The sequence below is a fragment of the Staurois parvus genome, unplaced genomic scaffold (assembly GCF_062004578.1).
Source record: "Staurois parvus isolate SC_StPar_1 unplaced genomic scaffold, SC_StPar_1.0 ptg000098l, whole genome shotgun sequence".
In the NCBI taxonomy this organism is placed as follows: Eukaryota; Metazoa; Chordata; class Amphibia; order Anura; family Ranidae; genus Staurois; species Staurois parvus.
Window position 1 is genome coordinate 715,008 of NW_028317894.1, and position 12,977 is coordinate 727,984.

A 12,977-nucleotide genomic window follows, 5' to 3' on the forward strand; every position below is an offset into this window, starting at 1 on the left:
GTAAAACCTTACACTGAATGTGCCTTATTTGCTCTCCTTTGACATGTTAAATATACCATTAATATAATTTTGTTATATCTGTTTGATCTGCCAGACATTTCCTGTATTCGGTGCTGTACTGAAATCTCATGGTGTCTTTTGAGCTCTGCCTTGTTCTCCTCTGTGGACTTCATAACCCATTCTGACTTTTTTGGAGGTTGAGGAAAGGGAGGAGTCCTGTCTTAAGAGTAGGAAGTCTAGAACTAGCATTATCACAGGTTAAAAATAAAGGAAAAGAAACCTTAAAAGAAAAAAAAAAACAAGCAACAACAACAAAAATGAATGCAGTCACCATACCTAAGAACTGGTAAGTTGTAACATATTACATGTTTGCTGAACACGAACCTCCGGGATAGTGATTAGGAGGTGCAGCACTTCTCAGACATGGGAATCCAAACACAAGCTGAAAGAGGACACACAGGAGATGCAAACGCCTAGCACATTACCCAAGATTTATTGAAAGAAATCAACAAAAGCCAAATGTATACTCACGAACATCAAAAGTAAAAAGCAAGACACGAGTGACTGATGGTCAACCAATGTTGTGGGTTCCCAAGTGCTGGTAGTGTTGGCAAGCCCCATGGGGACATATCCCCTTCCTCAAGCTTCTTCCTCGTGTCCCCAAAACATGTCAGCTTGCCAGCACTACCAGCAGATGGGAACCTATAACGTTAGTTGACCATCAGTCACACGTGCCATGCTTTTTACTTTTGATGTTTGTGAGTATGCATTTGGCTTTTGTAGATTTCTTTCAATAAATCTTGGGTAATGCGCTAGGCATTTGAGCCCCTGTGTGTCCTCTTTCATTTTTGTTCTTGGGTTTAGATACTGATGGCATTCACAAAAAAGAAATTAGGGGGTTGATTTACTAAATCTGGTGCATTCAAAATCTGGTGCAACTGTGCATGGTAGCCAATCAGTGTCTAACTTCAGCTTGTTCAATTAAGCTTTGACAATAAAACCTGGAAGCTGATTGGTTTCTTTGCAGAGCTGCACCAGATTTTCCACTCTCCAGTTTTAGTAAATCAACCCCTAAGTGTCATTGGTTGCTAAGGGCAACACAGACACTTTCTTCTCCTCCAATTTTTATACAAAGAGGTTTAATAGGTAGGTTTGGGATATTATTCATAGGGGCAGGGCTGCTGATAAGGTGGCACCTTTGGGCCTCCTGTAGGTGGCATGGGCCCTTCCCTTTGACAGGGGGGCCCAGCCAGCCAGCAGCTTCAAGTACATAATGCAGTAGTAACAGGTGTCTGGCGCTGGCCCCTTGCATTGCCACTCACTGCTGTCATTTATAAATATGGAAGCCCAGCTTCTGTGTTTTATATGTGACAGTGATCCTCTCCCAGCGGCACACTCAAATCAGAGGAGGGGGCAGAGCAGAGTTTGCATACAGCTCTAGCCTCATGCCTTCAGTATATCCAGCCAGCGCCGTTAGTGTGACCTCTGAAAGTCTTATCTGTGGGGATAGGAGTGCTGTGTAGTGACAGGGAGAAGAGGAAAGCTCTATACTGGAAGAGGAGGAGAGGGGTAATCTGCACTGGACATGGAGGAGAAAAGAGCTCTGTACTGGGGGAGGGGCAGAAATTTGGGGACAGGAGGAATTCCATTATTCCCTGTGATGCCCATTAACAGCTGTGCAACAAAAGCATGTGTACTCCTAGCCTTAGCCTTCCTTAACACCTGAGTACCTTGTCATTCCATTCCAAAGCACACAAAGCTGAAATGTAAGGTGTTCCTCAACCCTGCACTCTGTACATAGCGCAATCCTCAACCCTGCACTCTGAATGTAACTCACTCCTTAACACTGCACTCTGAATGTAATGCACTCCTGAATCCTGCACTCTGAATGTAGCACACTCCTGAGCCCTGCACTCTGAATGTAGCACACTTCTGATCCCTGCACTCTGAATGTAGCACACTTCTGTTCCCTGCACTCTGAATGTAACGCACTCCTGAACCCTACACTCTGTACATAGTGCAGTCCTTACCTTAACCCTGCACTCTGTACATAGTGCAATCCATAACTCTGCACTCTGTACATAGCGCAATCCTCAACCCTGCACTCTGAATGTAACTCACTCCTTAACCCTGCACTCTGAATGTAGCACACTTCTGATCCCTGCACTCTGAATGTAGCACACTCCTGATCTGTGCACTCTGAATGTAGCACACTCCTGAACCCTGCACTCTGTTCACAGCACACTGATCAAACCCTGCACTGTGTGTGTAATGCACTTCTCAACTCTGCACTCTGTACTTAGAACACCCCTGAACTCTACATTCTGTATGTAGCACACTGGGGGAAGGGGTGCTGTTGATGATGTTGATGTTGAGTGGTACGATAGGGGCATGATAGAGTTCCTGCACCTATTCTCTGAGAAAAAAAGTCATGTAGCCTTAGGCCTCATTTACATTTTTATTTCTAACTTCTCCCCCTTCTACTGCATGCACTTGAAGACAGAGCTGCCTTTAATTTCAAGGCAGGTCAGGGAAGGGTCCAGGGATGTGGTCAAGGGCAGGCCAGGGGTGGAGTCAAGAGTGGGGTTGAAGGGCACTGTCAGATATGCTGTACGGGGCCCCATTATTTCTAACAGTGCCCCTGCAGTAACAAAAGTAGCTCATATAGTTCTGAATGTTCTGCGTTGACAATAGAACAGCCAGTGAAAGTGGTTAAGGGTTACATATATAATAAGGTGAATGCACTAAAATGTTCGCATGCTCCAATATTTGTTGTGGGAATTTTATAAATTATTTTTGTGCTATCTCGCATATATGCAACATCATTTGCCCATATTGCACTTTGCATATTTAGCTATGTACTTGGGATGTAGACTTCTCTTACTACCAAATCTTACAAAAGATTATCCCTGACACTAAGTGAATACCAGTCCCTACAACAGTTGTTGCAAAATACCTTCATTTTAAGGGCCATTACTAAAAATAATGCTTCACACAGTTAAAGAATAAGTTACCCCAGCATTTCAAATTCCTAAAATGAGCCTGTTGTATCGTGTACTTGTCTTAAAAAGTATTCTGTTCTCTTTGTATTGCTTTCTTTGTTTGAAATAGCTGGTGATCCTACTAGTTCCCCTGCTTCCCTATTTCAAATTGATCACACCAGGCACCAAAGTACATCCACCCCAGCTTGGTCAGTTTTATGGCTGTGTTGGGAGAACATCCTGCCTGTCTTCCAATAATCAGAAGTGTGCTGCCCCCCCCCCCCACCTTTCACAGCCACTCACTGAGAAGATCAGTCTACTGCTGTTTCTCCACCCCCACTTCTCTAAACAAATATACTGTTAGGAATGGACTGGCCAGCAATGGTGGGACTCACCTGCCTTTTGATCTGCAGTACCAGGGCTGGCCAGCGGGTGCTCCCAGCAATCAGAGACTCAACCTTTCAGCCAGCTAACACCTGGAACTGATGATACTGGGGTATTTAAGGGATGGCCAGACTTGCAGACTCTGCCTTGGTGTTGTGTTTGTCCTGGGCCCTGTATCTGTCCTGCATCCTGTTTCTGTTCCTTCGCTGACCCTGATCTGAACTGCTGCTGACTTCTCCTGCTCTGATCCTGGCTTGTGACCCTGACCACCCCTCTGTCTGACCCTCTGTACCTCGCTGCTTGCTACCTGCTGAACCTGGCCTGTGACCCCGACCATTCTCTGCTTGCTCCCCCCGTACCTACCTGCCCAATTGATATTGACCCGGCCTGCCTGACGACGCTTGCTTGTATGTACTGTTATCTGTGGGTGGTTGGTTTGGTTTGTTTGCACTGTAGTATGTTTAGTATTGCCCTGCGTTTATGTTTGTATGGTTAGTGTTAATAAATTATATTGTTTATCACATTTCTGAAGTCTGCGTTTCCCTGCATCAGTCACACATCTCTGGTCATACCTGGGAGCCCTGACATATACTCTGCACTCTGCAAGCGCAGTTGCACTAATTTTCCCCAGATCTTAGTGAATGTGGTGAAGCTCTGTTGATTTTCATCATCCTATCATGTGCAAGCTTGCACCTGATTGGGCATTCTTTGCAAAGTGAAGCTTCACCACCTTCACTAGGATCTGGGCAAAATGAGTACAATTGCACTTGTAAGGTGCAGAGTGCGTTTATTTGCCTTTAGTAAATCCACCCCATAAACTGCTTTTTGCTAACCATGGAAATAATACTAATCCATTCTTTGTTTCTGCATCCTTTCTTCTCTTTTGGCTGATTACCTGTCCCAGAAGTCTGCATGACTCCTGAGGTCAACGTTTAGGTATCCCAGGAATGTCCTATAGCTTACAGCAGGGCAAGCTTTGTCTTTAGTAAGATGGATGCAAAGAGTGCTGCAATGTCTAAGGGTATGCTGGTTTTGTAAAGTATAACAGCATTGGGATCCTACACAAAATCTCTGCAATTATTCTGAAATATTTCTGTAAACACATTGCCATGACCTCTCAGAATGTATAGAACGATAGGAATCTGCAATTATGTTTTCCTAAAATCTGTGCAATTTTTGATTTTCTCATTATTCTGAGTCAAGTAAAGTAATTATGATGGCAGTTTGTTTTTATTCTGCACAGGCATTAAAATAAAGCAACTCCTAATGAATGTGGTAACAGCAGGAAAAACCATGCCGTATCAGTGTAAATATAATCTTTAATGTGTGAGCTAACAGCAAACTCATATGTTGAAGCTTATGTTTAGATGTCCTCCGACCAGTCACTGGAAATGAGTTGCCCCATCTTATGTGACCCTCCGTATGCCAAGCATGGCCCTGATTACCGTGCATGTCCTTATTACAGCTCATTCTCACTCACCCTTGGCGGAACATGTTTTCACCGCATGTAATTACAGCTTCTAATTATGATCTTAGCAAGGTTCTATTATTTCTCAGCTCTAAGGGAAACTTATCTATATTCCCTCCATTAACCTTGAGGCTGTGGATAAAAGTGAATCTCCATATACGTTTTCTTTTAATGTCCCAGTCACTTACAGTTACTATTAATAAATTACACGGCTTTATTGTCATTCAACATGTACCAAGGAAGGCCTTTAAAAGGATTTTCTATCTTACCTAAATCATATCTATTTGACTCCTCAGCACCTTGACAGTTCAACAATATTAAAGGTATTTTTTTTTTGAGAGAGAGAGAGAGGACTGGTTGGGAAATGTGTTTAAAAATCATAGTTATCATTGCATTACCTATTATTGAAAGATTTAATATAGTACAGTTCCTCCGGTGATCTCTCCACGCTGATACTCTGCAACAATGAAATCTTTGACAATGGTTTCACTATATTTAATAATTCATTTATAGATAAAGTAGACTCATAATTAAAATTCAGACATGACATGAAGTAAAATATAACAGGCATTTTTTTTTATGGAGTTCAAAGAGATAGAACATTAGTCAGGTATTCATTGATATCAGCAGGGGCGGAGTGACCATTTGGAAACTCGGACACTGCTCAAGGGCCCGGGGTCAGTAGGGGGCCCCATGAGATGCCCCTGGTACCTTTTTCATAGGCTTTTTTGAGTTTGGGCAAGAACACACGGACCCCATGATCCCCTATTGCCCGGGGGCCCCATGAGTTGTCAGTCCGCCACTGGATATCAGTGTCCCTGTTTCTTCATCACTTCCTGTCTTGGTGACAAAAGCAGAAAAAAGAAAAATCTTGCCAACGAGAATACAGACAAAAATCCACAATTAGTGTATAAACATTATATACAACTGATGAAAAAACAAAGATAATGGTGAAAAAAACAGTTGGGGTATAGTGGCAGCGCAGGAGGTCTATTTTTGTTTAAAAAAACCTCAACTGCTGTTCTTGGGACACACCAGGAAGTGAAAAGGAATCTCTATAGTATGGAGGCAAACAGCAAAAAAAATCTGACAGAAATTCTAGATTTTTATCATTCTATACAAAATTAAAAAAAAAAGAAAAAAAAAGTTTTGACTGGAGTTTTACTTTAGTAGAGTACATGTCAGGTTTAGCAAAGCTCTTTCTTGCTAGGAATAAATAACTGCTGTTCTCCAGCTTCCTGCCTTGGCAGTATAGGTCACATGGTCTTTGAGTACCAATAAGTAGTGCAGAGCTTACTGTTTTTCTTGTTCAAACATTTTATTATTTCAAAGGCAAGGAAATGCAAGGAAATTCACAAACCATACATATATGTATATATATAAACGGATACAAATGAGAACAGATAGAAATGGTATCCTCTAGAAGGGTGGAAAATACATACAGTATAAGAACGCGTTATGTGGAACCACAAAAAAGCATAAAGACTTATAACGGTATGTTGGCAAATAGGATCCGAATATACATTCAATAGGGAGCTCCGCTCCCTGTAATCAAACGGGGGTTCCATATGAAGCAATACAAACAGGACAGGGGGAAGTAGGGTAGAAGGGAGGAAAGTGAGAGAGTTTATAAAAAAAAAGGGGTGGAAGAAGGGGAGAAAGAGTGTGTGACTTCTAGGGGAGAATAGAGGGAGTCGAGGCCATGTCAGTGCATAGCTCAGCATGTTGGAAGAACAGAGTTGTGGATTGGGGGACGTCAAGGAAGCAGTAATGAGTCGTCAAAGTTCAGTGGGAGGAAATGTTCCACCCACGGGGTCCAGGTTGACAGAAATCTAGGAATGGCATCTAGAATGGTGGCTTCCACTTTAGCGTGAATCACAGCCTGTGTAACCTTGTTCCTAACTGCTACAGTACACAAAGACAGAGATTTCCATGATCTGGCTATGATTTGCTTAGCTGCTGTGGTGACTTGCAAGAGGAGTTTAAATTAAGGCTTAGAGATGCTGGGAGGGTGCAAGTTTAGAAGGGCAACAATTGGGTCAGGTAGTATTGACTTTATGAAGAGCTTGGATAACATATGAAAGATTTCAACCCAGGAAGCTTGTGCCACTGGGCAAGTCCACCAGATGTGAAAGTAGGTCCCTACCATTGCACAACCCCGAAAGAATTCAGAGGAATAGTTGGGTGTATATTTAGCAATCCTCGCCGGGACCAGGTACCATCAGGTCAAAACTTTATAGTTAGTCTCTAGGTCTACTATGTTTTGTGAGGAGGACTTGTTTGCAGTCCAGATGCGGTCCCAATCTGCAGGGTCAAATTGATTACCCAGATCCATCTCCCATCTATTGATGTAAGATGGGTGTATGGAGGGCTTAGGGGTGGAGAGGAGGGCATAGATATCACAGATTAGGCCTCGCCTGTGTAGATCCCTATCACCAGAACATTCAAAAAGGGACATCGAGCGAGTCAAACGGGGTAGAGCAGTATGCGGTGCGTAAAAGTTTTGTAACTGGAGGTATCTAAAGATTTCTGATGGTGGTAAAGAGTGTGTCTCACGGAGGGAAGGGAAAGATTTGAAAACTCTATGATATTTAGGCATTTGTGCAATATGTTCTGCTTGGTAGTATTTAGATACATCCGGGAGGCACGGACCACCTCTGAGTTTAGCTTTGTGTATGGTAGAACGTGGTATGCGAGGACGGATGGAGCCCCAAACACAGGTATATATGTGTTGTTGCAGGATATGAAGATAATGTGTAGGTACTGGAATAGGCAGAACTCTAAACAGGTAAAATATTTTAGGGAGAATAGACATTTTCACAACAGTAATCCTGCCCATCCAGGCCAATAACAAAGAAGACCATTTGGTCATGAGATTTGGAAGGTGGGTCAACATGGATGAGTAGTTAGCTGCATAAAGATCCGATAGGCTAGGAGTTATTTTAATGCCTAGGAGGGGATTGAGAGCTGTGACCAAGAAAAAGGTGGTACCACCTATTTCAAGTCCTCGTATGTCTGGGTTAGCTCTAATCAAAAGGGCCAATAGTTCTATGGCTATAACGAGCAGTTTAATATCTATATTAAGGAGGGAGATGGGTCTATTGTTTGACCAGATTGAATCGTCTGAGTTGGGTTTCGAGATCATAGAGATATTAGCCGTCACTGTGTCAGGGTTAACAGACTGGCCAGTTAGGATAGCGTTAAAGGCATTTGTTAAAACAGGAGAGAGAAGGTAGGCAAATTTCTTGTAATAAGTAGCGGAGAAGCCATCAGGGCCCGGCCACTTACAAAGCTCAGGGCTTTGATGGCGTTCAGGGTTTCAGTTGAGGTGATTGGATGTTCCAGGTCTTCCAGTTGGTGATCCGACAGTTTCAGGAAGGAAAGGTGGGCTAAGAGAGCTTCAGCATGGGACTGATCAAAGGTATCCATAGAGTACAGCTGTGACAGGTGCTTACGGAAAACTTGTAGGTTACGTTCTGGATTGCTAGTAAAATTGCCTTGGGATACACGCAATTGGATCGATTTAGTAGCTTGATCAAGTCTGCGAAGTGAAAGGGCTAAGAATGTGTCGGGTTTGTTTGCTTTGCTATAGTATTTATGTCGGGACCTATGGAGAGAAAGTTCCGCCTAGTCTGTGAGGAAGCGATCTAGTTCTAACGTGATTGCTCCAAGGCTTTCTGAGTGCTAGGTGATGGAGCAGACTGGAAGGCCTGGTGGGACTGGTTGTAAGCTTGTTCAAGATGGGAACGTTGCTGTTGTTTCTCCTTATTTAAGAAGGATACTTTGCTGATACAGACCCCCCGCAGAATAGGTTTGTGTGCCTCCCAGAGGAGGAGGGGGGAAATGTCTAGGGTAGAATTGAGTGACAGGTATTCTTTAAGAGCAGTCTCGATGTCTAGTCTGTGAGATGGGTGAGAAAGTAAAGTATCATTGATGACCCAAGAGGGATCTGATGGCGAGGGTGCTAGAGACGCCATTGACGTGAGGACGGCGCTATGATCAGACCAAGGAATGGGAAGAATATCGGAGGCGAGGAGCCCAGAGGAGGAGCTAACAGTTGTAAAGATGTGGTCTATTTGCATAAAGCGTTTTGTGGGGATGAAAGTAAAAAGTATATTGGTGTTTCACGGGGTTGAGTTCTCTCCATGTGTCGACCAGGGAATAACAAAGCCGTAGGTTTTGAAAGATTTTAGGGGTCAGCGGAAGTGGTGGTTGAGGTGACTTGTCTAGAAAGGGATATAGGGTACAATTAGAGTCTCCGCAGATAATAAGAGTGCGGCGTTTATGGCTGTCTGTGATGGTTAAAAGATGGGAGAGGAACGGTAATGGGCTCTGGTTGGGAGCATAGTATGTAACAATGGTAATTTCGCTTCTCGGCCTTTTGGCTAAGATCAAGTGTAGTATCTGTTCTTATCAGTGTCCAGTGGGGGTGCTCCCGGCCATTCTAGCTTTGCGGGGATGGCTGTTGTATAGTACCCTCACTGGTATGATGGGAGTCTGGAAGGCTAGTACCGGGGGGACAGAAACCGGGGAGCCCACGAGTTAAGCTGGGGCCCTGGGAGTAATTCCCCCGAGAAGACTGGAAGGACCCAGTACCTCCTGATTTGGACGGATCTACCTTGTCTGGCCAGGGGCTGGGAAGGCAGAGAGTCCGCAAACACAGTGCCCCCTGAGTAGTCGCCTCAGGGGTGCTCTGAGTAGCACTTGGGTGTGGGACCCCACGTTGCGAAAGAGCACATGGTCACTGAGTTTAAACACTTTTTGCACTGCGCCTCTAGGACCGGGCCTTTTGGCCAAGTCCTGGGCAATTGTTTTTGCTACAGGCCTCAGGGCCTGGTCAGTGCACAATTTGGCACGACCACTTTATTATTTTTTTAGATATATATTTATTTATTTATTTAATTTATTTTTCACTCCCACGTTTGTCACTTTTTACTTATGTGTGTGTTTTCTTCACTTGATGGAGGGTGTGGGTCCTCGGGCCTGCCCTGACGTCTAGGGGGAGGATGTGTGGCCTTTTGGTTCCTTCCTCCCCTGATCCCTAAGGGGTTTTCTCTTCAGGAGAGCCCCCTGACCAAGTACTGGATGTCCGACTTCGGCTGGACATAAGGAACGGTGGTCCACCAGGCCTTTTGGCCAGGAGGACCAAATGGGAACCTTGTCCCCGTCAGGAGCTTTGTGCCCCGGGGGATCAGGATAGTGGTCCAACCCCTTTGGGGGTAGGACAAAGCACACCCCTAAGTGCATTTTTTGTGTGGTGTTCGCACTTGCACTTTTTTGTGATCACTTACGGGTTTTTCGTTGTAGTTTGCACGTTTGCGGACTTAAAAATTTTTTTTTAAAAAATGGTAATTTCTGAATCTAGAAGTAACCCCAACAACAGGAGATAGCGACCTTCAGGATCCCTGAGCTCAGAATGCAATGTAAATGAGGTTGTGCGATGGAAGGCTATAAGGACACCCCTGCATTTGGTAGTAGCGCAAGCAGTGAAAACTTGGGGATAGCAGGGACCAAAAAATTTTGGGGTGGATGTGGAGGAGAAGTGTGTCTCTTGCAGGCAAACGACATGCGCCTTATGTGATGCAAATGAGCGAAAGGCTTTGTTGCGTTTCTGTGGGATATTAAGGCCCTGAACATTCAAGGTAAGGATATTTAAGGCACCCATGGGGGGGAAGGGTGGTCAGCTGAAAAATGGTGAGTCTTCGTTAGGGTTAACAGTGAATGGAAAAGAGGGGAAAAATAAAGCTGGACAAGGGGGTCAGAGAAGTCACATGGAAGAGCAAGAAGGAGGGTGGGAATAATAAGTGACATCAAAGAAAAATAGTGAAGGGCTGCTATGGCCCAGGAAGTGATCCCTGAGACCCCCATTGAGTGGAGAGACCCAGGAAGCAAGAGTAGCCCAGGCAGTACAAAACTTTTATACTGCATGGGCTAGTGGTGTGACAAACATTGGGGGAAAGGCAGCACAAATGTAAATAAACAGTGGTAGGTTCCTGTCGGATTGGCAGGAGCCTATGCTCCTGGGACATCAAGAAAGCCCCGGAATCTGGCAACAGACACCGTCAACGTAGCCCAACAGGGGCATCAAAGTGTCTAAGAAAAAAAAGGAGGTGAAGCAGTGTGTGTGGCCAGGATCGGGGCTCCCAGACAAATGCATGAAGACATTAATACACATTGAAAGTGAGAAAAACCAGTCAGACAAAAACTGAATAGTCGTGAATTAGTGGTCGGGACAGACTCCCAAAAAGAGCCATGATGACCGATCTAGGGGGTGAAGAACAACCTCAGCCAATTGAGAAGGAAAGGGGCAGAGGAAAGTCATCTGGTAGGTGGACACAGTTTGTTGAGAAGCAATGGGGTAAATCTAAATACTCATTTATGCTTCAATCCATGGAGTCTTGGGGAGCTGGAGCAGGGGAAGAGAAGCGACCCCTTTTGTGAGCACTAAGGTGATCCGTGGCAGAGTGGGAAGGCTGGTTCTTTTGCGGGGAACAGGATGCTGACCATCGACGAGAGCCATCTGGAGATGCCGCAGGCGGGTGAAGCTGAAGATTCTGCAGTATGTCGAGAAGGTCTTCAGGGATCTTACAGGTGTAGTCTCTGGAATGGAAGGTAAATCGGACCGCAAATGGGAAACTCCATCTATAGGCGATACCATGTTGCTGAAGGATCTGAAGGTGCGGTTTCATAGCTCTACGCTTAGTAATCGTTGTGGGGCATAACTCCTGAAACAGCTGATAAGTATGGCCTTCTAATGTCAGGGAATGCGCCGACCGTTCTGCCTGTAGGAGCTGTTCCTTGGTACGAAAGAAGTGGAGTTTAGCAATGATATCACATGGCGGGCAATCTGGGCGATGTGGGGCCAGAGCCCTATGGACTCTGTCCATCTCTAAACACTCTATGGTGATTGCTGAGGCCAGCTCCTGAAAAAGGGCCGTGACGGTAGACAGGACATCTGTGATAGGTTCTGGAAGGCAGCGTATGCGGAGATTTGAGTGGCGGGCCTGGTTTTCAAAATCCTCCAGGTGGGAGTGCAGAGTCGCGTTCTCATCACGCAGGAGTCCAAGATCGTCCGGGTGTGTTTGGAGAGAGGTGTTAAGGTCATTGACCCGGCGTTCAAGGTTGGAGGTACGTTGCCCCAATCTGCGAATTTCCTTGGACAGCGTGTCTTTAATGCGGTCTGATGTTTGTTTCAGGGCTTTGTGCAGCATGCTTTCAAAGTGGTTGAGAAGGTCAGGAGAAGAAAGATCAGAGGGGGGAGAGTGTAGGGGGGTCCCCAAGTCAGAGTCAGACTCACCATCAGATGTGCAGAGTGGACTGGATTGTGCTGCCTGCAGTGCAGCATACGGTTGTGTCTGTGTCTTTGCATGTGGAGCAGGGATGGCGGCCATCTTGGAGGAGGCCTGTGCCAGAGCCTCCTTAATAGGTTTAATTTGTGGCTGTGTCTGGTGCATTCCCTGCATTAAGGTAAAAAAACCTTCTAAATACAGCCCCCCAACCCCCCTCATACTTACCTAAGCCTGATCGTGATCCAGATATCTGCACGAGAGCAGCGGCTCTCTCCCTTTCTCATTGGCTCAGAGACAGTAGCGAGAGCCATTGGTTCCTGCTGCTTTCAACCACAGCTGGTAAGGACGTGACAGGGGGCTGTGCTGAGTCTCTCTCTGTGTGTCTAAGAACACACAGAGCTCAGCTTGGGAGTGAGCCCGCATAAATGCCCCTATAGCAATTGGCCTGCTATGTGGGCACTTGGTGGAGGGAGGAGCCAGTGATGCGGAGGGGGACCCAAGAAGAGGAGGATTGGGGCTGCTCTGTGTAAAACAATTACACAGAGCAGATAAGTATGCCATGTTTGTTATTTTAATTTTAAAAAATTAACCTTTATTTTCCTTTAACTTACACATAACTGTTTACATTCACATGGCCTATTTTACATATGTTTCTGTATCTGTGCTGTGTCCATACAGGGCAAAGCAAAAGCATCACTTAAATACCCAAAACAAAAATGTAATATATTGCAGATTTCTGGTCCTTAGATGTGACTGCTTTAGTTTGCATTTTTCAGACTAATTACATTTTCAACAAGTACAGCTAATACCCACTAATCCTGTCAGAAATTCAGTGTTCTTGTCATTTCCTGTGAG

General features: G+C 44.9%; 1 pseudogene; it reads left to right on the top strand.

The window, feature by feature from the left end:
• Window positions 1-9,198: 9,198 nt before the first annotated feature.
• LOC149467856 (U2 spliceosomal RNA) lies at window positions 9,199-9,372 on the top strand (annotated as a pseudogene).
• The last annotated feature ends 3,605 nt before the right edge of the window (window positions 9,373-12,977 follow it).